This window comes from Protopterus annectens, chromosome 3.part0, assembly GCF_019279795.1.
Source record: "Protopterus annectens isolate FY-2018-M chromosome 3.part0, PAN1.0, whole genome shotgun sequence".
In the NCBI taxonomy this organism is placed as follows: domain Eukaryota; kingdom Metazoa; phylum Chordata; order Ceratodontiformes; family Protopteridae; genus Protopterus; species Protopterus annectens.
In genome coordinates, this window is record NC_056731.1 from 323629227 (window position 1) to 323653781 (window position 24555).

A 24555-nucleotide genomic window follows, 5' to 3' on the forward strand; every position below is an offset into this window, starting at 1 on the left:
AATTACTTTTCAGATAACCTGTAAAAGAAAAATATTATTACTGGCATACTTGCCTTAAGAGTCACATAAACAAATGAAGACATTTAGATATACAGATCTGTTTGTAGCATGCTGGGGACCTGCTGAGTATAGTTATTTCACTTTCAAGCATTTTTTTTTTTTTATTAGAATTGTAACTCATCTCATGGGAAAATATCAAAGTACAGTTCAAAGTCACAATTAATTCCTTTAACATTACCACTACTAAACCAAGAAATCAAAAATGACCAATATGTGGTAATCATCTATCTCTCATTTCTTACAGTAATCGTGGCACCTTTCATGTCCTTTATTTATCAGAGCTGTGGACTGATTAATGTGGCCTGGTTGTTTTCCTTCTTATTTCTCACCATACCGTCTAAAGGGAACCTGTAGAATGGATGTTCCTTGACTCTTGCCCTGGTATTGACATAACATTTCAATTTTCAAGAGTTAAAAGGGAGGTCAGAAATTTCTTCAGAAAGGATAGTCAGTGACTGGGATTAAATGAAATGGAGTTTAAACATAGGATAGAAATAAAATAGATGGGGAAATAGTAATACGAATTATTGAGAGTCTGACAAAGGTCAAAGGATTGCAGAATAATTAGAAATCTAACAGAACAAGAAAAGGAGCAAGTGCAGAGTGCTTAAAGAACAGATAAGGGAGGATTTGGATAATATACATGAGTTTAGAAAGATTGCCTTTAAGCAACTTTTTTTTTTTTTTTTTTTGGATAACAACTCCACAGTACAAAAATGTTTAGAACAGCAACAACTTAGGCAAGAGAAAGTAGAAAAGGTTGTCACCAAAATTAGGATGCACATGGCAAGAAAAATAACCAGAGATCCTATAGGTATTAGAGATATTTCAGAACTTGTATGAAGTTTTTTTAAAAAGCAAATGAGAATGTGGAAACCAAGAAAACACACACATGGAAATATTTATGAAAGACTTAATTATGCCAAGGTTAGAGGAAGATGGAGATAAACAACTAATAGTTAAGCATCAATAGAACAAGGTGGACTGGGATTACCTAATTTTAGGGGGTATTTTAGAGCTACACACTTAAGGCTCTTATACATAGCACAGGCAGAAAACTATAATTCAAACTGGAAAGGGTTTATGCTGATGCAGGGAGGAAGCTCAAGAAATAAGGAGAGATTGGGATTTTGGATGCAGACTCTTAAGGAGAACAACTAAAATCATACAGAGTATTATATTCATAAAATAGTAGGGAATATTCTAAGAACCAAACGAGCATGAGAATGGAGAAAAGAGATTTTGCCGATAGGGATGACTGTAGTCAGGGATACAGATATTACGCAAGAGGGAGCTGGAAATTATTGGAGAAAACTGGAAAAGGAACCAAGGTATTGGGATCAAATAACTAGAAAGGGAAAGGTAATACAATGGGAAGAGGCAAAAAATGTATTTGAACTGCAGTTTAGAGATTGCCTTCCCTATCAAGGATTGATATCAGAATATAGGCAAAGGGAAAGAAATATGGGGCTCCTAAATGAAAGACCAGCACTGGTAAAGTTTTTAATAGAATCTAGAACAGAAGCTGCCATTAAAAAAGGAATAATTAGTTGCTGTGTCTTTCGGCTTTTTCCCGGTTAGGGGTCACCACAGCGGAATTCCGGTCCGCTAATGATTGGCAGTAGATTTTTACATGCCGAGTTGCCAGCCCTGATGCACAACCTTCAATGAAGGTACGCCCATTCATGCATGTCTCCACACAGAAGATGCTCTAGCTGAGAATCAAACAGGACGACGTCTTACTGTGAGGCGACAACGCTACCGCAGCACCACCAAAGCATATAAAATACTGCATGATAATTATAAGAATCATGCAGAGGATCTTAGAAAGGATTGGGAAGAGAGATTGGATAAGCAATTCACAAAGAGACAAGGGGGGATATATGTATATCTCCCAAATATGCAACAAAGTCTAGAAGATTTCGGATCTTTGCTTGGAAGTGTTTACATGGGTATTTTTATACCCCAAGTAGAATTCAAAGAATTTTTTCTCAGGTGCATAGCAAATGCCGAAGGTGTGGCAGGCAAGAAAGATGTAGCTGGGAACATATATTTTAGAGGTGTGATGAGCTTGCAGACTTTTGGGATTCCCTGCTGACTGCTCTGTCGGAGATGCTGGGTGAGCGGTTTGGACTGACTGAGGAGATGATTTTTTTGAGTTATGCTACAGAATTGGAATTGCCTCGACATAGTAAAGCCTTGTTGAATTTAATTATGGTGGCTGTCAAAAAAGAAATTACTAGAAAATGGAAATTAAAGTCTAGACCAACGTTACTAGAAGTAGTGAATATAGTAACAGAGATAAAACAACTGGAAATGGGATCTTTAGAAAAGGAGAACCCAAGCAACACAAAATGACAAAAACCACTGAACCAACTGCTGGAATCCAAACAGAAAACAACCAGAACCAGTTCACAACTGTTTTATTATAAAACAGTTGTGAACTGGTTCTGGTCGTTTTCTGTTTGGATTTCAGCAGTTGGTTCAATGATCTTTAGAAAAGGGAAGGAGCAAACTACATAGAACAAAATGGGAATTGTGGGAACAGTATATGCAGAGCAGGAACGAGGTTTAATAGGCAGGATTTGAATGCGCTATATAATGCTTAACTGACAAAGACTGGAAGGTTTATAAGTGATTTATAATGTTGACAGCTACAGTTGTTTCAGTGGTGTCTGTGATGTAAACTGTTTGCAACCAAAGTGATATTTAATATGTTTCTCATTTATATAAATGTAAGAGTGCCTTTGTCATACATGGAAATTTAATAAAAACGTTGGGAAAAAACAACTAATAGTTAAGCTAGGAGGAGATGAGATAAAAACAGTGATGTATAATCAGTCTTCAGGGAACTCTCCAGGAACAGATGGTATTCCCATGGGATATATATATATATATATATATATATATATATATATATATATATATATATATATTTATTTATTTATTTATTTTACATTTGTTGACCGGGCTAGTCTAACTGGATACATGTCCATTTTCAGTAGAGGCCCGGGGAGAAAAGCTCCAAGCATAAGAATAACAATATAACAAAAGCAAATACGTAAAATAGAGTAATAAAGCAGCAGTACCATAGTAACATAGGTAAAATGAGAAAAGCCCATGGACTAACAAACAGTGACTAAAAACATTTAGGCAAAAGCTAGACCAGACATAAACAAGCACATGCACTAGACAGCACCAGAGCAATTGCAAAAAGAACAAAGTTCCCAAATCCTATCAAATTACTAAGAATAAAACAAGAGGTTTTAGGGGCAAGAGGGAGGGCTAGGGTTGAAATAGGAGTGAAATACAGGTTTCAGTGGACAGAGCCACTTAGTTTTAGATGTTCTTTTGTTTGGTTTTGAATTGAGAAGTAGATGCTAGCTGATTCCATTTTCCTATAGTGTTTGAGAAAAGACAGTCACCAGCCTTGTTGTTTGATTTAGTTAAGGAGACAAGTAGTTTATTTGCAGAACGTAGTGTAGCCAGGTTTTTATATGGAGAGATCAGATTAGAGAGGATGGGGGTATTGTTTGGGTGGTATAAGATCTTTTGTGTCATAAGTAACTGTTGACAGAGTATATGGTTCTGTAATTCTAACCATCCTAGTTGTTTAAGGTTAAAGCAATGATGTGTTTTAAAGGGAGAGCATGTGATGAATCTAGCAATACTATTATAGCAGGTAGATAGTTTGGAGATGTTGTTTTTTGAAAGGTTGGTATATATAGCAGAGGCATAGAAAAGGGTAGAAATGAGGTGAGTTTGCCTGGCTGAGGGTGTAAGGAAGGGTTTGATTCTGTAGAGGGTACCAAGTTTTCTGTTAACAGTCTTTATGGTGGAGTTAATATGGTCATCAAAGTTAAGATGATTGTCAATTGTGACACCTAGTAAGTGGGTGGTAGTATCTGGTGCTATATTAGTAGCATTATTGGAGGTTATAGAGAAGAATGGAGTGGGTGACATGAGTTGGTGTAAAGAGTAGTAGTTTTGTTTTCTTTGGATTCAGGAGTGAACCAGTTTTCTACTTCTTGGAATACAGTTTGGGTTAGAGATTGGAGTGAGGGTATATTATTGGTAGTACAGATTAAGAGTCATCTGCATATTGAATGCAAGTGGCGTGGGGTATGTTCAAGTGGACCTAAGATTGAGCCTTGAGGGACTCCAATATTAACGGAAGTAAGGAAGACAAATTGTTATCCCAGAGTACAGCTTGCTGTCTATTTTGAAGATAACATCTGAACCATTGTAATGCTTGTAGGTCGAGAGAAAGGTGCTTTAGTTTGTCAAGAAGTAGGGTATGATTAACCATATCAAAGGCTTTTGACAGGTCTAAGAATAGTGCAGAGGAAAAGGAGTTATTATTGCGGTTGTTTATAGAGTCAGTGAAGGAGAGAAGAGCAGTAGTAGTACTATGAAATGGTCTAAAGCCATGTTGGCAGTTGGCTAGTAGGTTGTTTTGTAGAAGGTGGTTAAGAATTTGTTTGTGAATACATTTTCCATTATTTTGGCTAATGGGGAGAGTAAGGCAATAGGTCGGTAGTTAGAGAGGTCAATTGAAGTTCCACCTTTGTGTAGAGGGATAATATGAGATATTTTCCAAAAGGTAGGGATTTTGCCTTCAGTGATGGTTCTGTTAATCAGGATAGATATGGTGTAGTCAATGGCTTGTGCAGCAATCTGTAGGTATTCAGATGGGAGATGGTCAGCGGATGGGGTACAAGGTTTTAGTTTGGTAAGAAGTTTGTAAATAAGAGATGTTGGAACAGGGTGTAAATGAAAGGTTGGGGAAGGAGTATTAGAGGTATTCAATTGTGAAGCAGGTAAAGGTGGTAGAGAGTTTGCTAGAGATTGAATGGCTTCTGTAAAGTACTTATTAAAGGCATCAGGGATTAGGTTGAAATTATTTTGGGAGTAGTAGTGTTTCCTGGCTGAAGAAGTTTATTAATTCCTGACCCGAATTTTTTTGGTGTATGTTGTGAAGTTTGTTGGAGGTTTAGGTAGAAGTCCTTTTTATCCCTAAGGGTATCTCTCTTGGTAGCATTTCTTAATTGTTTGAAGAGAAGGTGATCAGATGGGCATTTGGTAGTTCTCCATTTAGCTCAAATTTTGTTTCTAAGTAGCATTTTCTGCCTAGTTTGTTTAGTTAGCCAAGGGGCAGATTTGGTTCTTATTCTAATGGAGCGGAGTGGAGAATGGTGATTTAGTATTTGAATAAAGTTAGTATTAAAGTAGGTTACAGCCTCATTAAGTTCCAGATATGTTAGTGGTGACCAATTACATGCTTTTAGTTCGTTTATAAAACTGTCAGGATTGAAGTGTTTTTTTGAGCGTGAGGTTATAAGATTAGGAGTATTTGGAATGTGAACCTTTTTTCTGATAATGTAAGTAAGCATATGGGTCTACTTCAAAAACATTAAATTACTATAACATTGAACCACAAAACATTGAGACCATAACGTCGAAAACACATAACACTGAAAACTTAGAACAGTGAAACCACATACTGCAAATTTAAATCATTGCATCCCATAACATCGAATGCTACAATGCACAGATTTGTAATACCCCTTCCACCTCAAACATAACTGAACTGACAGACACACTTGTTTCAACGTTTCCACAGGGGGGGCAAGCCCCCCTGCACACCCTGCAAATTAAATATACCAACTCCAAGATCGCATTACAGGGGAGACAAGGTAAATTTCCCATTCCCCACTGTATTTCAATCTCCTCTATTTTCCTGACAACATGTACATACTGCCGAAATAAAAACTGACTACCCTACTCACTTATCCCATCACTTTCCACAGCACTAACATGGTTTCTTTCAAAATAATAAATCCATCACTCAAATACAACAATGCTTAACCTTTATTTGATAAACTTTTACTATACAACCTGAGAACTTTTCTTAAACCGCAAAACATACCATCTGCCATGTTTGTTTACTACGTGCTACAACTTCTTTACGTAATACCACAACATTAACACTTTAAACTATAACCATGTAACACTTTCATTGATATAAGACTCAGTGATTTAAATTTTCATTGTTATATAATTTTGATGTTCTAGCTTTTCAGTGTTCTGAATTTCTGACATTATAGTCTTAATGTTTTGTGGTTCAATGTTATAGTAATTCAGTGTTCCATGTATATATATATATATATATATATATATATATATATATATATATATATATATATATATTTAGATATATATATATATAGATAGATAACATATATATCTATATACACACACACACACACACACACACACACACACACACACACACACACACACACACACACACACACACACACACACACACACACACACACACACACACACACACATATATATATATATATATATATATATACACACACACACACACACACACACACACACACATATATATATATATATATATATATATATATATATATATATATATATATTAAAGTATGTACAGAATTCAGATTAAATGTTCCACCTAAAGGTTTTAAAATTAAAATTAATAGGCATTATAATTGTGCAATTAGCAACATTGTCTATTGTGGATTGTGGATTATGCGAAGTGTGTAAAGTTTTTATGTCAGTAAAACTACCGGACAATTATCCGATCGTATAAGAGAACATTAAAAAGCTATTAGAAATAAAGATCCAAAAACTGCTTTGGCAAAACACAGTTTGGGTTGTGATAATTTTAGTTAGTTTAAATTCATCATTCATGAACACATTCCTACTTTTAAATGGCAAAACTATACGGGAGACCATTCAGGCAGTGCAATAATAGATAGAGTATCAAATCAGGTTAACTCCCTCAAAAGAAGCAACCAAGATACCAGCTCAAGGATATAAAGTCACAGTCCATGGAACATCCAATAACACAGTTCTTGAATTAGGTCAGTATTCACTTCACCATAAATAATTAGATCAGACAATCCAAACAAAATAATCCAAACGATTAGGTCAAAATATTTTAATGTCATAAAACTGGCAAGCGCTTTCACCTTTAGGCTTCCTCAGGCCAAACACAGTAAAACGCATTTAACATATATATATATATATATATATATATATATATATATATATATATATATATATATATATATATATACTTTCTATACCTTAATGACATACCTTCCTTCTCAATCAATTAAACAAATAATTCTTAAATACAGACATAAAACCCTAATATATACACATGTAAGACGTTAAAAATAAATGAAATGTCATATATAATAAAACCATGCATCAAAAATTAACTACTTAACACAAAAAAATTAAAAAAACTAAACTAATTAACATGTCAAGCATTATATCTAAAAATTGTGCATCAAATGTAACAAGAATGACCATTTAGCACAAAAATTGCGCACGATGATCTAATAGTGCACATATCATATTTTGACCTAATCGTTTGGATTATTTCATTTGGATTGTCTGATCTAATTATTTATGGTGAAGTGAATACTGACCTAATTCAAGAACTGTGTTATCGGATGTTCCATGGACTGTGACTTTATATCCTTGAGCTGGTATCTTGGTTACTTCTTTTGAGGGAGTTAACCTGATTTGATACTATATCTATTATTGCACTGCCTGAACGGTCTCCCGTATACTTTTGCCATTTAATTTTTGTTGATAGCGGAGACCCTATACAAAGCAGCTATTTTTCTCTTGACATTCCTACTTTGGTTTGGAAAGTAAAGCTTTTGCTAGAGGTAAAAGAGCTACATTGGCAACTGTTGCTAGGGGTGGATGTTCATAGGTTCATAGGTGTGTACTAGCTAATGGCCCTGGAGCCTTCACAAGTCTAGCCATAGGATTACCTTGGCATCGTGCCACCCGACCTTAGTTCCCACTGCCTCTGTTGAGTAAAGCCACTGGAGTGATCCCTGGGGTGAATTTTCGATTTGCCATCCACTCAAGATTTCTCTTGAAGAGGGCCAGTGAGGTGCTCTGCTTGACATGTATGGGAAGTCTATTCCATAGCATGGGCAGTCTCTGGGTTATGAGCCTGTCTTTCCAGCATGTTCTGTTGATTGTGGTAGTGATGTTGAGGTCTCTGGAGCATGTGGTGCGGAGGGATTGGGATTTCTTCAGATGTAGCATTTCTAACAGAGTTGGATCAGACATGGCTTTGTAAGTCAAGCAGAGATCACCTCTAAGTAGGTGATATGAGACAAAGAATAGTTGGAGTTTTTATAGTCTGTCCATATAGGACAAATATCTAAGGCCTAGGATCCTCTTTGTAAGGTACTTTTGCTGCCTCTCCAGTTGTTGCAGGTGTTTAGTGAGGTACATGCCAAATGGGGCATTGTACTCAATGATTGGCCTAATGAGGGAAGAGTAGAGGGAGACAATGACCTCTTTCTTCCTGGATGCAAAACCCTTAGTAATGAGATATGCCACATAGAAGGACTTTCTGACCACAGTGGTAGTGTGGTGGTCAAAAGAGAGGTTGCTGTCAACCTGTGTTCCCAGATCTCTTATAACACCTTCTGTGTTCAGTGGACTACCATCAATGTGGTAATTCATGGGAACCAGGTTTTTCCCAAGGGGATGATGACACTTTTTTTGGCATTGAGCTTAAGGCCATGGTTCTGACACCCGTTGTTGGTCTCAGTGAGGCCTTTCTGTAGGATGTCAACATTACTTGGGGAGTTAATAATAGCTCCCAACTTGCAGTCGTCTGTGAACTTTGCCAGCCAGAGTCCCTTCATGTTGGCCTGGACTTCAGAGAAGTAGATATCAAACAGTAGAGGACCCAGGAATGAACCCTGATAGACTCCACTTGTGACTGGTCAGCAGTCTGACTTAGAGTCAGCTCTTTCACACTCTGGGTTCTACCTGTGAGCCAGTTTGCAACTCACCTAGTGATATAGGGGTTTATGATTCCTGAGTGGGGAATGGTATCAAAGGCCTTGGCCAGATCAAGGTATGTTGTATGAACCACCTTGCCTTCATCCACAGCTCTGGTGACTGACTCAAAGAAGTTGACAAAGTTGAGCAGGCATGATCTACCCTTCACAAAATCAAACTGTGTGGGATGCAGAGTCTGGATATTCCCTATATCCTTGTTTATTAGGTCCATGATGATGCATTCCATAGCTTTGCATATCAGACTCATCAGGCTAATGGGCCGATAGCTCCCAGAGTCTGTAGTCGCTCCTCCTTTGTGGACACGGATGACTGTAGCAGTGCACCATTCAGTAGGGACAAAGTGTGAGGTGAGGCTGTGATTGAACAGGGTACACAGGTGAGGTGCCAGTTCACTCTGTAGTTCATGTAGAACACAGCAAGGGATATTGTCAGGTCCCATAGAAGCTGTATTCTTGGCCTTGGACAGTGCTGTTTTAACCTGTGCAGCAGTAATACTGGGTGCCTGACAATCTACTGGTATTGTGACTGGTCCCTTTGGGGGGAGGGGTAAAGTTGGCACTGAATCTGTCAGCCAGTATATCGGCAATATCTGTTGGGTTGGTATAGGAGGTACCATTGTGCAGTAGCTCAGAGCAAATCTGGGTATTGCTGTGGAGATTCTTTACATAACTATAGAAGGCCTTGTGGTTGTCTTTACTATCTGCTGCAATAGCTAGCTTTAAAGATTTGATGAGGGATCAACTTTTTGTTGAGGCTGATAAGGGAGTTTTTCCAGTCTTGGGACTTCACCTTATTCTGCATCAGTTTCCTTCTTCTGTTGTAGTGTTTGTTTATGGCAGGGGACCATCAGACTGGCTTCCTTTTTTTGGAGGAGAGCATCTTGGTTCTATTGGGTATGGCAAGATCCATGCATTTGTGTACGTGTTTGTACAGTGCATTGGTGTATGATTTGGTGGTCATGCAACTGTTCTCCATTTGCATGGGTGCAGTGAAGTTAGCCACCTCTGTTTTTAGGAGCCCAAAGTTAGCTTTGGAGAAGTTTTTCACGGTGGCTACCTTTGTGGGGATTGGAGGGTGGGAGGGATGTGGATTTCCAAGGTGATTAGTTTTTGGTCAGATATAACCAGGGAGTTGACTATTGGTGTAGAGCAATGATCGCCCATGTTAGTAATGATCAGGTCAAGGATGTTGCTACCTCTAGTGGGAGTAAGAATGAGCTGGTGCAGGGCATTGGAATTAATGAATTCCAGGAAACGTTGGGCAAGTGTATTGGTACATGAGCAGTTTTCCCAGTTAATGGAGGAGTAGTTGAAGTCGCCAAGTATGAGAGTGTTAGGTTAGACCTTAATATTCTCCAGGGTGCTTAGGAGCATGGAGTGTGAGTCTTGGGACATGGTTGGGGACCTATAGCAGGTTACGACCTGAATCGCTGTCTTACCCAATGTTAGCTGCACCTGAAGTATCTCAGATGCATTATGTTGGGTTACTAGTCTGGAGGTGTGAGCATCCTTTATGAATATGGAAACACCACCACCTTTGGAGCTTCGGTCCAAGTTCTGGGGCCAAAAGGTGTGGAATGAGTTATAGCCTGGTAGTGCAGGGGTGCTTTCTGCTGCCTTGAACCAGGTCTCTGTTACAGCACAAATGTTGATGTTCTCCATTTTAAGGAGTGCTTCGAGCGAGTGCATTTTGAGATTTAGATTTCTAGAGTTGAGCAGCATGACCTTCAGATTGTATTTGTTTGTAGCTGTTACTGTGGTAATTTGATCTTTGGAACACTGCTTAAAAAAGGCACTATAGGGGTGGTAAGAGCCTTGGCCAGCATCTGGAAGCCCAGGGTTGACAGATGCAGGCCATCTCTGGCAAAGCATCGAGGTCTGTCAATCATGTCATCCCAGGCAGATACTGGATACCCTTAGAATGACACCAGAAACTTAGCTAATTGCTGAAATCAATAATTTTCTGCTTGTACTGTGGTATCATTCTGGGTGATGGTAGGATGCTGCTCAGAACTAGGGTCATACCCACCTGGCCTACATAATCAGAGAGTTCCTCCATGTCTCTTTTCATGTAGTCCAGTGAGGTACATCTCAGGTCATTTACACCCACATGTACAATGGCAGTCATATTTGCATCTGTTGTTGAGGGACCTGAGTTCCTCAACAATCCTAACATCAGATGTTTGCTTAAATGTACTAGATAAGGAAGTGGCACCATTAATTGCAATTTTAATTTGATTGGTGTTATATAGTATTTATTCTTAGTGTTTGTGACTGGTAGTCAGTTTCTGATGAAGTTCCATTTTAATAAATGGTAAACGAAAGCACTAAACTACTGACTTTGTAGCTTGATTTCTCTCCATTGCCAGAAGTTTCTGGTTGTTTGTAGTTTTGACATACTTCATTTACGGCTTTAATAGTTTATTGTTGTTCATTTGGTTTGCCATTGTTGATAATGGAAGTCAAAGCCAGGATATGGCTGATTTATTCACCTACGGTCTCCCTGGGGAGATATCCTCAACCTTTGTGACATTACAAGAGATGGTCGGGAAGGCTCAACCCTTCCCTATGGATTTTCAATGATTTCTGTTTGAGCGTAATGGAACAAATGGAAGTAGCAATTCTAACGTGCAAGCGGTGGGCAATAGTCGACTTGTGGCTAGTTCTGGAGATGCCACAAATTTTCGAACAAGTTCTTACTGAAGAGCAAACTAATCCTTTTTTGGACTATAATGGTGATGATTTTCATTTGGAAGCTGGTACATCTAAAGCTGAATTGCCAGCTGAAAATTCAGTCATGAAATGTAAGTCCTTGATTTATAAATTAGAAAACCTTTTACTTCATTATAAGGACATTAAATATGTTATTCATTATCTTACTAAGTGTTTGGTTACTGAGATAGTTCGAATGGGCTTAAGGTGTTACAAATTTCCGAATGGAATAGACCAAGAAAGCCTAATTTTTAAGACTCTTTGCCACATTTGCAACAAGACAGGTATTAAAGTGTAAGACTTTAATCAAATTTAATTGTGGTAAATTAGAAGGTTTAAGCAGCGCTATTTGGACTTTAAACAGTACTATCATTAACCATGTCATGTTTACTTCCTTGAGGTTATTATGAGATGGCATCACTGCAAAAATGTCTTGGCATGTTTTCACATTTTTAGTAAAGAAGAAACAGAAGCTTGCTAGAGACTTCACCCAATACTGTACTAATACTGCACATGTTCTTAACACATATCCCATTAAAGGGAATTTTCATAGGCAAAATGCTAGACAAAGACATGATTCTTTAGTTTCCAACAAAATCACCAGATTAGCCACTGGTAATTCCTCCAACAATAGTAACAATGATCGTAACAGTATTTTTCCGGTCAAAGACTTTCCACCATTGACAGCGAACCCAGTAGTCAACAGTGAAGTTTTTGACAATAACATTTTTGACTTGACAGAACAAAACACCTTTGCGAATGTCACTGCACAACCTGTAGCAATAAACCAAACTACTATGAATGATTTTTAGTGACCAAAAGTGCAAACAGGCAAGAGAGGATCAAGACATCGAGAGGGCATGGACAAAGAAAAGGACGAGGATTCGGGAGAAATTGTCGTTGATAGCCTTGATGAATGAACTTTCAGACATTGTTATTAAGTCTACTATTACACTGTTTTCAACTTGTCTAATATTAAATTTACTAATGCCCATTTTAGTGTTTTGAAAAAAGGTTTTACCTTTATATCAGCCCAAAGGGCTAATATGGTCAATGTGCTTTTAGATGTTAAGATGTTTTCCAGGAAACTTAATTTAAAATTTATTATGTCTAATAATTTAGATTTTGTGCATGGATATAATTTAGGTTTAAGGAAGAAAAGCACTGTAAATCCTTTATTACATAACACTATTAATGTTTTTAATAAAATATGTGAAAGGGACATCCAGAACTTGCATAATGGTGTTTTGTTTAAAGGCATTGGTTTAACCTCAGAAAGATGAAAATTAAGTGCCTAGGGAACTCAGCAGAAAACCTGATTTGAGAGTGATGAAGGCAGATAAAGGTACTGGGGTGGTAATAATGGAAAAGACAAAATACATAGAGAAAATTGAACAACATTTATCATCTAATGTATGTTACAAATGGATTACGTGTAAAGAGGTTTTAAATCATTTCAATAACATTGATTCTTATCTTTTTGAATTATTTGAACAAAATTATATTATACTTCAGGAATACAACTTCATGGTAGATGAAAAAGCTTCAATCAGTAAACTATTTGGTTCACCAAAACTTCATAAAAATGAGGCTGATCCCCCATTTAGGCTTACCATGTCTTCTAAGAGAACGAAAACCGAGTTTATATCACAGTACTTGATTACATTCTTAACCCTATAGTGCAGGAGACTAAATTTTACCTGCAAGATTCCTGGCTGTTTTTAGATGAAATGTACAAATATAGCATCAAAGAAAATTATAAACTATTGGTAATGCTTGATGTAGAGGTGTTGTATAATATTCCCAGTGAGGCTGGGATTGAGTTGGTTAGGAATTATTTCATGAACAATACGTTTACTAGCAGCAAGAAAATACAATTTTAGTTTTAATGGTGTTATATATATACCATCAGCAATGGGGAGTAGCCATGGCAGCTTGTACATCTCTGCCATATACAGACCTTGTTTTAAGTGCATGAGATAATGAAGTTTTAGTTCATTTAAGTAATTTTGGAAAAGTCAAACTTTACAAACATTTTATAGATGACATTTTTTTTCATTTGCCAAGGAACCAAAGTGGAATTAAACCACTTTTTAGAAGAAATACTCAGTAGTATCAATTTCCTTAACTTTAAATTATCAGGTGTCAGTTCACAAGTTCAGTTTCTTGACATGCAGGTAACTTTGAATTCATCAAGCAGGATTTTTGAGGCCAACATTTATAGGAAGTATACTCTCAGGAATAATTACCTGCATTATAATAACTAATATCCAAAATTCATGAAAGTTAACATAGTCAAGGGGCAGATGGTAAGATTAAGTCGTATTATTAGTGACAATTCCAATTTCATTAAGTAATGTCTGGTATTAAAAAAGTTATTCTGTGACAGAGACTAGTCTTCTGATTTAATTGATACTGTACTGAAAGAAGTCATAGAAGCAAGGTATGAGAATTTCCAGCCATTCTGATGTTTAGTTTTAAACCAAAGCAGAAGGTTGACAGTAAAGATGTCAGCTTGAGATTTACATTACCCATTTCTTATGACTTGGGTTCTAATCAAAACATCTTAACCAAAAACTGGTGCATAATCCAAGGGAATCAAGATGTCTGTGATGTGGCAGGAGCAGCACCTAATTTTCATTACAAAAAGACTCGCATATTAAAAAAATATTTTGAGATTGAACAGGTTAGAAAAGTTTACATAGGCAAGAATGGAATGCAGAGATGTGGGGGCATTGTAAGTTTTGTAAAAATATTACAGTATGTATAGAATTCATTTTTGCACATAATGGTTTTAAAATTAAAATGAATGGGTATTATAACTGTGCAACTAGCAACATTCTCTACTGTGGTTTGTGTGAAGGGTGCAAAGTTTTTTATATCGGTAAAACTACCATACAGTTATCCAATCATATAAGAGAACATTGCCAAGCTGTTAGAAGTAGAAATCTTACGTGTGTGTGTGTGTGTGTGTGTGTGTGTGTGTGTGTGTGTGTGTGTGTGTGTGTATGTATACCTCGACTTTCTCATGGTCGAGACCATATGATCGAAGTTTTGTAAGTTTGAACCGTTTAAATGGAGATTGCCATACAGCACAGAACAATTTATTTATCGTTTCTCTTGCTGTAGTGCGATCTCAGAGTTGGTATGTTTAATTAGCAGGGGGTGTGCAAAAATGTAAAAAAAAAATTTTTTTTGTTTTTATTTTATTTTTTTTACTTAAATTTCAAACTTTCAAAACTTCAATCTTATGGTCTCGATCTTATGGTATATGCATACAGTGGATATAAAAAGTGTACACATCCTTGTTAAAATCCCAGGGTTTTGTGATATAAAAAATAGTGAGACCACAATAAATAATTTCAAAACTTTTCCCACCTTTAATGTGACCTATAACCTGTACAATTCAATTGAAAAACAAACAAATCTGTTAGGGGAAAAAATCAAAAAAATGTAAAAACATACAAAAAACACCCTTAAACTAATACTTTGTTGTGTGCACATCCTTAAACTAATACTTTGTTGAAGCACCTTTTGATTTAATTACAGCATTCAGTCTTCTTGGGTAAACACCTGCCATCAATTAAAGAGACTCTGATTAACCCCAAATAAAGTTCAGCTGTTCTAGTAGGATTTTCTTGACATTTACTCAGTTGCCTGCTACAGCAAAAGCCATGGTTCGCAGAGAGCTTACAAAGCATCAAAGGGATCTCATTGTTGAAAGGTATCAGTCAGGAGAAGGATACAAAAAAATGTCCACAGCATTGGATATACCATGGAACACAATGAAGACAGTTATCAAAAATCAGAGAAAATATGGGACAACAGTGGCGTTGCAAAGAACTGGACCTCCCTCCAAAACTGATGAAAATACAAGATGAAAACTGGTCATTGAGGCTGCCAAGAGATCTACAGCAACACTGACGGAGCTGCAGGAATTTCTGACAAGTACTGGTTGTGTACTACATGTGACAACAATCTCCCGTATTCTCCATATGTCTGGACTATGGGGTAGGGTTGCAAGACAGAAGCCTTTTCTTATACAGAAAAACATCCAGGCCTGGCTAAAATTTGTAAAACAATACATTGTGTCCCAAAAGCATGTGGGAAAATGTGTTATTGTCTGATGAAACCAAGGTTGAACTTTTTGGCCACAATTCCAAAAGGTATGTTTGGCGCAAAAACAACAACAAATCGCATCACCAAAAGAACACTATCCCCACAGTGAAGCATGGTGGTAGCAGTATCATGCTTTGGGGTTGCTTTTCTTGAGCTAGATCTGGGGCTTTAGTCAAGGTGGAGGGAATTATGAACAGTTCCAAATACCAGTCACATTTGGCTCAAAACCTTTAGGCGTCTGCTAAAAAGCTGAAGTTGAAGAGGAATTTCACCTTTCAGCACAACAATGACAGCAAGCATACATCCAAATCAACAAAAGAATGGCTTCACCAGAAGAAAATTAAAGTTTTGGAATGGCCCAGCTAGAGCCCAGACCTAAATCCAATAGAAGATCTGTGGGGTGACCTGAAGAGGGATGTGCATAAGAGATGGCCTCGCAATCTGACAGATTTAGAGCACATTTGCAAAGAAGAGTGGGCAAATATTGCCAATTTAAGATGTGCCATGCTGATAGACTCCTACCCAAGAAGACTGAATGCCATAATTAAATCAAATGGTGCTTCAAAAAAGTATTAGTTTAAGGGTGTGCACACAAAACAAAGTATTAGTTTAAGGGTGTGCACACTTATGCAGCCAGCGCATTGTATGCTTTTTATTTTTTAAATTTTTCCCCTAACAGATTTGTTTGTTTTTCAGTTAAATTGTACAGGTTACAGGTCACATTAAAGGTGGGAAAAGTTTTGAAATGATTTATTGTGGTCTCATTTTTTTATATCACAAATACCTGGCATTTTAACAGGGATGTGTACACTTTTTATATCCACTGTGTATATCTACATGTACTTGTGTGTGTATGTATGTATGTATATATGTGTGTGTGTGTGTGTGTGTGTGTGTGTGTGTGTATACACACACACACACACACACACACACACACACACACATGCACATATGTATATAGATGGGTCTACCTGATAACACTGACACACCAAAACACCGACAACGAAATAAACGACACGACAAAACTGAAAGAAACCGAAAGTTCAAAAACACAAAACTTCACATGCCTGACAAATCACAATCCCGACAATCAACAAAACAAATACCTTTCCTGAAAAACACACACACAACACAAGCACACCAAAAACCTTACAAACCTACATTAAACCTTACATACACAACTACCTATGCACTAACCTTAACCCAAACCCTAACCCTAAGGTCCGTCACTATCGCATACTTACCTTACCCGCACCCTAACCCTAACTCACTTAATCCGCCCCTAACCCTAAGGTCCATCACTATCGCATACTTACCTTACCTACACCCTAACCCTAACTCACTTAATCCGCCCCTAACCCTTAAGTCTGTCACTATCGCACACTTACCTTACCCACATCCTAACCCTTACTCACTTAACCCACCCCTAAACCTAAAGTCCGTCACTATCGCACACTTACCTGACCTGTACCCTACTCTAATGTCCGTCACTATCACATACTTACCTTACCCACACCTTGACCCTAACGTCCATCCCTATCGCAAACTTACCTTAACATGTAGGTGTTCTCAGCATCAGGATTCTCAACTTTTGATCATCTCCGTTGTCGATCTTCCAGTGTCGGTGTTCTGGTTTTCGGCGTTGTGGACTTTTGGCATTTTCAGGTAGACCCATATAGATATAGATATATATATATATATATATATATATATATATATATATATATGTGTGTGTGTGTGTGTGTGTGTGTGTGTGTGTGTGTATGTGTGTGCGTGTGTATGTGTGTGTGTGTGTGTATGTGTGTGTGTGTGTGTGTGTGCGTGTGTGTAATATGACTTTAATCAATAATCTCTTGATATGCATAATGCTTTGGCACAGTTACTGAGTCTGGATTTCAGTTTTTTCTACTCTTTTCTTATGTTTTCTGTGTTACAGTATATAAAAAGCATATGCAGGCTAAGTGTCTGTAAATATGTTCTTGTTCTCTTTGTGCTTTCATTATAGTTTTTAAGTGCCACCTTTAATACTCTTGTATGTGTTTTTCACTTTTGTAGCCCCCCCCATACACACCCACTGATAGTTGTTTACATTGAAGTAGTCCCATCTAATGTTAAGCGTAATATTCTACCTATGTAACTTAATACTTAACTCTCTGTATTGTCCTTGCAGAATATTTGATATGAGAATGTATTGTTAATTGTGTACTCATATTATGTATGTAAATAATTTTTATATTACTGTATCTGTGTTTTGTTTACTACATTCATTCTGTTACTGTCGAGCTTTTCTACCCAGGCCTCCGCTGAAAAAGGGTCTTGGCTCAGTCAGACTAACCTGGTCAACAAATGTCAAATAAATAAATAAAGCAGTCACAATGGGGTATAACACAGATAGTTTTCCAAATATTTGTAATAATACAAAGAAAAATCTTACGCATTAGAACAAATTCACAAAATTAATGTCCACCATATTGAATAATCAACTTGGCTATAAAATGCAGTATAGTTTGAGGAAGTCAACAAATTTACAACTGGCTAAGTCACGGGTCAAGCAGTATTTGGCATTCCCATACAAAGAAACAAACTCATTAATGGCTCAGTCGATTAATTTAATTTGTGCAAAACTCGTGAACCAGACTTCTGAATTTTTCATCCTGCTTTGTTCTGGTTCTTGACTAAGGACTGTCTTGCACTCATTCTTTGAACTAACTGGGAATAACTAATGAATTTAATGGAGAAAATAGACTCCCAGAGCTCTTGTGAGTTTCCAGTGTGAAATAACTGTTGATAGGTGTACGGCCATCAGAAAAATCCAGTCATGAGATATAATGACTGATGGATTACTTTCAAATAATTTCTTTAAATTAAAATTTAATGTGGGTTCTAGATTTTTTGGGGGAAATTAACAGACCAGTAACAGAGAAAACGGAAAAATAGTTTTGAAAACTATAGCAATTATAGTAATTCTAAAGACTAGAAAGATGAAGAGAGATTTTTCTAAGTAAAAGAGTAAACACTGTCTCTTTCATTTTTGGTCACCCTTCCCTTTGACAATCTAGCCTTACTCACTTGACAGGCCCTTTCATTTCCCTTCTAGTTCCAATGTTGGAGAAACTTGGGAAGGGGAATTCAGACACTGTCCTGCAGAAAACTAACAGTCTTTAAATTCTTCTGCAAACTTCTTCCTGTTGACCAAGTCTGATGCAGTGTCCAGTACACCATGCCCCAGTGCATGAGTTAATTCTCCATATTCACAATAATCAGCTATAGGTAATTGCATTCTTTGGTTGGGATCACACTTTCAATTCTATATGCATATATGAAGTTCAGTTTTCGGCCTTCCTCAAGGGGGCTCACACCACTGTTACATACAGCCAAAACCTTTCCCCCAGGGATGACAGATCCATCATAAAGCATTGACTCTCATCTGTCCTTGGTTTGCTCCTCCACTTCACAAGCTGCTAATCTGTCTGTGTCATCTGGGGAGTAGGTAGGTCTCCATTGTCCTGTGCCAAAAATACTGCAATTAACCCTTCTTTTACGTTACATTTAAAGACTGTTATCCTTCAGCAGGACCTTACAATGTAAAGGATAAATGAACCAAGAACTTCAAGACAGGACTAAATCAGCTGATTGTTCCATAGAACAGCCTGTATATTGGTGGTCACATACTCAGTATCAAAGTAATGACCTGAAAGAAATTGGTATATCTAAAATTTTGCCATTCATCTTCCAGAGGTAAGGGATCGCTGCAGATCTTTATCTGGTCATAAAGAAGTACCCTGAATTTTTTTAGCCTCCCCCTGAAAAAAAATTGAGCGGCCACTTCAGAATCAGAGGAAGAAAATGCTTCTTTTTATGAAAAAGCCTGTAATGCACAACTTATTGACAACCTGGAAAAACTTAACTAGTCTGTTTGAAGCATCTGAAATCTCCCTGGACAACAGCATTGCCTTCTTGCAAGGGAAATCACTCTGTCAGACAGCACATTATTCACCAATGCTTAATCTATTCTCAGGAATCTGACACTGTATCCACTGACACTCCAGCCTGTGATATTCCTCTCTAAGAAGATGAAATTCATAAACAAATATAACAAAATTATTATAGACTGCCACTCAGGATAATCATCATCATTACCACCACCACCACCATCATCATCATCATCATCTTCATCATCATCTGTTCTTCTGCCAGGCACCGACTGCAAATATAACAGCTTAGACATTTCTTGTTATCATACATAAATTCCTATACCTTGTTAGCTTAAGACTAGACAACCTTCTTACTGGAAAAGAAGTGGGTTAAATGTTGGTCACATAAAAAAAAAAAGTGGATCCACCTTCTAGTCAGAGGTGACAACAACTATTTGGAAAATCAAACCAAGTAAGTCTCCATTATTGTGGGTGGCAAATATTCAAAGGCTCCTAGGTTGTTAGATTATCATATATTCTCTTACACTGCAACCCAGAAAGTTTAGTGAGTGCATTTGCCACACTATTCAATTAAGGCCATACAGCTTACCCCAGGAGTAAATTTATGGTGACCCATCTCATTGTGAGGGCAGAATATGAAAGAGGTCAATGTACTGCATTATTTGACATAAAATGACAGCTTGTTCCACAGGCAGGGAATTGTCTGGGTGAGAAACATATCATTCCAAGAGGTGTTGTTCAGGTTTCAGTGAAGACTGAGGCCTTTGGAGTAAGTATTTTAGTAGTATCAATATTTCTGACATGTAGGAGGTCTACTGGGATAGGATATTTCATAGCTTAGATGTCAAGGCAGAGATCACATGTAGGAGCTGATACAAAAACAGAGATAAGCAAGACAGTTTTTATAATCTCCAGGTAGCTAAGGGGACCTTTAGCCATTTGATTTTTATAGGTAGAAAATGTTGCAGCTTTTCAAGTTGGGAAAGGTATTTGGAAAGGTACATCCCAAATAGTGCTCGGTATTCTATGACTGGTCTGATGAGGAAGGATTAGAAGGAAATGATGACATCCTTTGACCTGTAAAATATACTATTGGTAATTACCTGGGCAAGGTAGAAGGATTTCCTAACTGTAATTGATATGTGATGATCAAAGGATAGTTTGGTATTGAGAAAGGTACCTAAGGCTCTAGTGGCTGTGTTGATCTTATGTGGTAACCAGTAGGAATGATTTGCTTCCCAAAGGCAACCACACTAAAATTTTTGACATTAGGTTTAAGACCATGGTTGATACATGAAGTGTTGGTTCTGGCAAGCCCCTTTTGGATGGAATTAAATACCCATAAGCAGATCAGTACTTGCACACAGTTTATAGACAATGGCAAACTTGGTTAGCCATAGACCATTAACATTTGCTTTTACATTGGTTCATAGGTTCATAGGTTCATAGGTTTATACTAGGCTATCTGCCCTAAGGCATTTATAAGCCTAGCCCAAATTTTTATATGAAAAAATACTGTGCCCATTAGTTTGTTGTGCCTCTGTCCAGCAGTGACACAGAGATGATTCCCGGGGTAAACCTACGATCTCCCATCCACAGGTCTAGATTTCTCTTGAACAGAGTCAGCGAGGTGCTCTGCCTCACATGGACCGGGATTTTATTCCACAGCATAGGGAGTCTCTGAGTGATAAATCTATCCCTCCAGCACGTCCTATTTATATCCGTGCTAAGGTTTAAGTCGCTTGCTCTAGTGGTTTTGGTGGATTTGGATTTTTTGAGGTGGAGCATGTCCATTAAGTCCGGGTTGGACATGGCCTTGTATGTCAGGCACATGTCACCTCTGAGCAGACGGTATGCGACTGAATAGAGCTGGAGTTTCTTCAGTCTGGCAGCATATGACAGATTTTGGAGTCCCTTTATCCTTTTGGTGAGGAACTTTGGGGTCTCTCCAATTGCTGCAGATGTCGGGTGAGATACATCCCGAATGGGGCATTGTACTCGATCATTGGTCTGATAAGTGAAGAGTACAGGGAACAATAACCTCACTAGATCTGGATGTGAATCCCTTCATGATCAGGTGGGCAATGTAGAAGGTCTTTCTAACCACTTTAGCAATGTGAGTGTCAAAGAAAGGCCACTGTCAACCTGGGTCCCCAGGTCCCTGATAACCTCTTCTGTGCTTAGTGGATTGCCACCTATATGGTAGCTTGGGGTTACCTTGTTTTTCCCGAAGGGTATGACTATACATTTTTTGGCGTTTAACTTCAGGCCATGGCTCTGGCACCAGCTATCTGTTTCGTGAGTCCCTTCTGAAGGATATCCGTGTCTGATGCACTTTCCACTATGGCACCCAGTTTGCAGTCGTCTGCAAACTTTGTTAGCCAAAGTCCTCCTATGTTGGCCTGTACTTCTGAGAAGTAGATAAGGACCGACCCTGTGGGACACCACTTGTGACCGGCTTGGAGTCTGACACAGCACCAGCAACTCTAACCCTGTGGGTTCTGTCCTTAAGCCAGTTTGCAACCCATCTTGTGACATATGGGTTTACATTTAAGCTGGTAAGTTTTCTACAATACCCGAGTGGGTATTGTGCTTGCAAGGTCAAGGTAGGCTGTATGGACTGCCTTTCCTCATCAATGGCCTTAGTGACTGTTTCAAGAAGTCGACCAAGTTCAAAAGGCATGATCTTCCCTTGACAAAGCCAAACTGGGTCGGGTCCAATGTCTGCAAGTCCCCTATATCTTTGTTTATGAGCTCCATTATGATCCTCTCCATAGCTTTGCAGACTAGACTTGTTATAATTACCAGGGTCCGTGAGGCGCCTTTGTGGAGTGGGACTACAGTTGCCGTATCCTATGGTAAGGCTGAGATTAAACAGCTGCCTCGGGTTTAATTCCTCATTTAGCTCGTGTAGCACACAGCCGGGGACACCATCCAGTCCCATTGATGCTGTGTGTTTAGTTTTAGAGAGCAGCTTTCACCTGCGCACTTGAGATGTCCGGGAGGCTACACTCGGCTGGGATAGTTATCTCCTTTAGGGGAGAGGGGTGAAGTTTGCACTGAACCTGTCTGCCAGTATGTTGGCAATGTCTGTGGGTTCAGTGATTTTTGTATCATTTTGGACTAATTCTGAGCATATCTGGGAGTTTCCACCCAGGTTCCTAACATAGCTGAAAAAGGCCTTATGATTGTCCTTTAATCCATGGCAATTTTTCTCTCAAAATTGGCCTTAGTTGATTTTATGAGTGCTCGTATTTTTTTTACTAATAATCAGGGGTGACTTCCCTTTTATGGATTTTGTTCTATCATGTAATAGCTTTCTCCTCTTATTGTAAAGTTTGTTAATGGCTGGGGTCCACCAGACTGGACGTTTGCCCTTTGTGGAAAGAGTCTTGGTTTTATTTGGGATTGCCTGATCCATGCAGTCCTGGAGGTGTTCATAGAAGGCATTTGTAAGGGCTTCTGCAGCTTGGGTTGTGGTTTCCACTGGCTCAGGGGCCTTGAAGGATACCACACCAGTCTTGAGTAGTGTGAAGTTTGCTTTAGAGAAGTTCTTCACTATGGTCCCTTTTGTTTGGTGTGGGCGCGGCATGTGGATTTCCAGTCAGATTACTCTATGATCTGATCTCATCAATGAGGGATATACTTCGGTGGAGCATTTTGTCCCCATGTTTGTGACAATGAGATCTATATTTTCTCCTCTCATGGGAACAGTGACTAGCTGTTCCATGGCATTTGAATTTATGAACTCCAGGAACCGTTGGGCTAGAAAGTTAGGGCTTGAGTAATGTTCCCAGTCTATATTCGGGTAGTTGAAGTCACCCAATATGATGGTGTTTGGAGATACATTTATACCCTCCAGTGTCTTCAGGAAGGCTGTGTGGGGTTCCTGAGTTTGAGAGGGTGGCCTGTAGCATGCTACAATTTGTAGAGCAGTTTTGCCTATGGTTAGTTGCACCTGGATGGTTTCTGAAGCTTGCCACCAACCTGGAGGTGTGGGTATCCTTTATGAATATGGCTACACCCCTCCTTTTGTGGTGTGGTCTGGGTTTTGGGGCATGATATGAGGTAAAACCTAATAGTGCCGGAGTGCTCTCAGGAGCCTTGAACCAGGTTTCAGTTACAGCACAGACATCGATGTTCTCCATACTGAGAGGGGCCGCATTTTGAGATTTAGACTTCTGGCATTGAGCAGCATTACCCTCAGTTTCTTCCCATTTTTGTTTTCTAGGGTGGTAGGTTTAGAATTTGAGCCTTGCCTAAAAAAGGCACTATGGGGTGGCAAGAGCCTTAGCCAATATCCGGAATCCCAGGGTGACAGGTGCAAGCCTGGCTTGTCAAGCATGTCATCCCAGGCAGACAGACACTGGATCCCCTTTGAATGACACCAGACATTAAGCCAATTGTTAAAGCTGATCATCTTGTCTCTATATTGTGGCATCATTCTTGGTGAAGGAAGGATACTGCTCAGGGTTAGGGTCATACCTGCCTGGGCTACATAATCAGAGAGCTCCTCTATGTCTCTTTTCATGTAGTCCAGGGAGGTATGTCTCAGGTCGTTCACACCAGCATGGACAATGACTGTGTCATATTTGTACTTGCCATGGAGTGACCCGAGTGCTTGTGTTATGTGGCGGATTCTAGCGCCCGATAGGCAGCTTACTGTGAACCTCTCCTTGTTCAGCCTGGTGAGTGGGACGTCAGTGTGTCTGACTATGGAGTCACCTATGACAAGTATGTTTGGTGTTGTATTTGGCCTTAAGGGCTGTGACTGCTTTGCACACTGCTTTTGTGGTTTATGTGTTGCTTGTGGGGTGTCTTGAGGTAGCAGTTGTTTG